This window comes from Echinops telfairi, unplaced genomic scaffold, assembly GCF_000313985.2.
Source record: "Echinops telfairi isolate 266 unplaced genomic scaffold, ASM31398v2 ScPeMD7_23;HRSCAF=83, whole genome shotgun sequence".
Classification (NCBI taxonomy): Eukaryota; Metazoa; Chordata; class Mammalia; order Afrosoricida; family Tenrecidae; genus Echinops; species Echinops telfairi.
In genome coordinates, this window is record NW_022103920.1 from 6,117,145 (window position 1) to 6,121,485 (window position 4,341).

Sequence of the window (4,341 nt, forward strand, 5' to 3'; positions counted from 1 at the left end):
TTTTTTTTTTTTAATGGCACAGGCAAAAAAAAAGTTGTGAAGTTTTTCCGTTTTTTCCAATCTCTGGAAGACTTTTTATGACATTTGAATGATGTATTTTTTACCTATTTGGTTGAACTTTCCTATAAAACTATCTGCCCACATTCATTTTATATATGTGTATATTGTATGTGTGTGCATTGCTCTAACTAGTAATTCCATTTGATCGTGGCTTATGGGTTTAGGGTTCCCATTTCTTCTTAAGTCAGTTTTGGTAATTTCCATTTAGAAATTGCCTGAGCTTTTAAATGTATCAGCATAACACAGTTTGAGACATTTTCTTAATATTTTAGAATCCTCTGCTCTGTCTGTAGTAATATTAGTCTTACTATTATTCATCACTCCTGCTGCTATTTATTGAAGTCTTTTTAATTTTTCAAGGCTTCTCTTGTCAAGGGGTTGTCTGTCAATTTTATCTAGTGTGTTTGGAGGAGCCCTGGTGCCATCGGGGGTTACATGTTGGGTTGCTAATCTAAAGGTCAGCAGTTCAAACCCATCAGCCACCCTGCTAGAGAGAGATAAGACTTCTTGCTCCCATAGAGACTGACAGCCTCAGAAACCCACAGGGGCAGTTCCACTCTGTCCTGTAAGGTCGTTGTGGGTGGCCACTGACTCCATGGCAGGGAGAGAAGAGAGTTTCTGGATTTTATTTTTATTATTTTCCTACTTTTGCATTCCCTCCCACCACCCCCCCACCCCACCACCCCCGCATTCTTCTTCCTCTTCTCTTTCCTTCCTTCTACCCATGAATGTATTTCTTTATCTATACAGGCCTTCTTTAATTTATTTCGGCTACATTTTGCCAGTTTTAATGTAGACAGTTTACACATCTTTTGTTAAATCTGTTTGTTCAAGTGTTTTATCAGGAGCCCTGGTGGTGCTGTCAGGTAAGCATTGGACTGTGTTAACTTGCAAGGTCTCTGGTTCAAAACTACCAGCTGCTTCTGGTGAGGAGGACGAGGCTACCTGCTATCTAGGGTCCCTATGAGTTCAAATCAAGTTGATAGCAGCAGGTTTGGATGAATTATTTTGTTGTTAGTATGAATGGGATGGTTTTTAAATGTCCACTCTCCAATTGTGGTTTATAAATAACAATTGACATTGCGTCTGACCTTACCGATCACTCGGCTCACTGCTGATTCATTGATTCTGGCTCACAGAGGCCCCGAGGGACGGGATAGAGCCGTCCCTGTGCGTTCCCGAGATGGGCGCTGTCTCTGGGAGCAGCTGGTGGTGCAGGTCACGGCCCGACTGGTAACCACTGTGCCACCGAAGCCGCTCTTACATCTCAGGACCTCACAATGTCCACTGACTTAATCTGCTGGTTGTTTTGGAGTTCACAAGATTTTTCTCCTAATAAAGCCTATTATCTGCAAATAGAGACCCAGACTCGACTTCATATGCCACCCATTTTCCAATCTCTTCTAAACTTTTCTCTCATTATATTCCTTCCCCAAGGTCCCGACTTGTGTGCAGACCAAATGCTTGACACCTCCCTGCGGGTTTTTGTTGTGTGGGTGCTTTGTTTCCTTTTGCAGTGTTCAAGCGATTGAGATAAAATTTGCCAAAGAAAGCTCATCCTGGTAACAGTTTGAAGGAGCACGTCTCAGTTGTGTTCGGCGTGTGTACAAAGTGTGACACCACCATCATTACTTAACTCCGGGACATTCTCGTCATCCTGAGAAGAGAGCCCTGTTCCTGGCAGCCATGGCTCAGGCGTTCCTCCCCTCACCCCTGCTGCCAACCACCCACCGGCCTTCTGTCGCTCCGGGTTTCCCTCTTCTGGGCACTTCCTCAGAGTGGAATCATACAAGATGCAACTGCATGGACTCATATGAGATGCAACTGCATGGAGTCATATGAGATGTCTGGCTTCATCCATGGGCCACCCATGTGGCACCACATATCGGACTTCCTAAACAAAAAACATTTTATTGACACATAATTCACATATCCTGCAGCAGTTTAAACACATTGAAAAGAGTTGGGTGATCATCGCTACCATCAATTTCAGAACACGTTCTTCTTGCTTGTACTCATTGTTATCAGCTCCTCCTCTTCCCCCAGCCCCAAGAAGCTACTCGTCCGTCCAGTTACCGTCTCTCTAGCTTTACCTGCTTCTTTCCTGCTAATGGCTGAGTCACCGCCTCGGGCATGGCCTTATCCCACGTTGTTTATCCGGTTGATGGACATTGAGCGGTGTCCACTTTTATGCTAGGATGAGTAATGCCGCTGCGGACATTCGTGTGGGGGGTTGTGTGTAGGCACATGCCTCTAATGCTCTTGGTTCATATCGACCAGTTGAATTGCTCAGCGACATGATAACCCTATCTTTAATTTTTGTGTGGCACTGTCTAATTGCTTTTCTATGGTGGCTGAGCCATTTTACCATGCCGACTGGCTGGCTGCTTCTGTAAAGATCTGCAGTCTTGGAGATTCTGGATAGGGTCTCGATGCGTTGGAACTGACTCGATGGCAGTGGAGACCAGCAATGCCTGAGGATGTCAGCTTTCTCATATTCTCATCAACATTTGCCATTTTCTTTAGAAAATAAGACAAAATGACATTTCAGTGTCGCCATCCTAGTGGGTTTGATTTGGGATGACACGGATGTTGGGCACATTTTCATGTATCACTGACTGCCCGATGGTTTAACTTGGAAGAAATTCCTAATCCTTTTCCCACAGTAAGTGGGTTATCTGTCTTTTGATCACGGAGTCACAATAGTCGTTTCTAGAAGGACATTGTATTGTAATTCTTGGTGAAAGCAGACACAGCCAGACTGGACCTCATTCAACAAGAGCTGCAGAGAGTACTTGGTGCCATCGGTCAGCGTCTTCAGTTTGGTCACCAGGCCCCTCGTTTCCATCCTAGAGGTCCACCCTCATCCACTGAGTCTCCCTGCCCTCCACTGCTCCTCTCAGCTTTAGTGTGACTCTTGTTCATGCGGTCTCCCGAGGGCCATTTTGAGAAGATTATGGTTGTGCAGGGTGAAATGCGTGACTTTTTTGAGCTCAGCTGCCATTGATTTAGTTGGCAGGTGATTTCAGAGGACCGTTTCTGTTTCAGGTGTAAAAAGCGTTTCAGGGCAATAATGTCAGAGAGGGGCCCCCCCCCCATCTTAATGGGCCCACAAAGTCTGGATTCTTGGAGAATCCAAAGTTCTATTCCACATGTCCCTCCCCTTTTCATCAGGTTACATCGATTGTGACCCTGGTCAGAACAGTCAGTAGTGGGTAGCTGGGCTCTAGCTAGTTCTTCTGGTCGCAAGGTCTCAAACCAAGGAGCCATGGTTTCTTGAGATAATGAGTCCAGGGTTCTTTTTGCCCTGATTCTTTGATTTCCTTTGTCCTCTTTTGCTCCAGACCAAATAGTCTCTTAGACGGCCGTTCACAAGCGTGTACGTTCCCAGAGACTACTCGGTAAACGAGGGGGAAGAACTTTGTGAGCTATGCTGTGAAACTGACTGACTTGACCCCAGCAATCGTGACCCTAAATCTTCAAGCCAAGAAAACAAATCCTATGAGGTGACTGGTTATGTCTAAGACATACCTGCATGTGTAGTGTATATGTGTATCTATCTCTATGTCATTTTTGTTGTGAAAAAGTTATATACATTATATGTGTATATCCTTTACTAATGCATCCTTTTTTCCAGGGGATAGCTTAGTAGCATCAGCTACACTAGTCAAGCTGTGCAAATTTCACCCATCTTTGGTGCTACCTTTTCCAGCTCCACAAAAAGTGACTGCCACTTAGATTTGGACTCTCTCTGGTAACCATGGTGCACATAACCCTGTTCTTCTCATTTCATGAAAATGGAATCACACAAGATTTGTCTTTCTGTGATTCACTTATTTTGCTCAGCCTACTGTCCTCCAGGTTCATCCAAGATGAGTTGAGAACCTGTTTTTCTTGATGGCTACGTGATATTCTATTGTGTGTGTATGTGCCACACTGTTTACCTGTTGATCCTCTGAGGGACACTGAAGTCGTTTCTCTTGTTGCCATTGTGACTAGTGCTGAGATGAACATAAACGTGAGTACATTTATTGCTGTCTCCTCTATTAAATTTTAGGATATATACCTAAGGTCTTTGCCAAATTCTTCCACCATCATTAAGGTAGCTCAATATATTATTTTGTCATTAATTTGCCAATGTTGGACACAGTACTTTTATGGGCAGTGTTGCTGGAAGAATTAAGAAAGAATATCCAAGGAGGTAACCCCCAAAAACATAGTACACATTTTTCCTGCTAATCGAGTATTGAGCAACTTGCTCTGAGTTAGTGCACCCAGTGG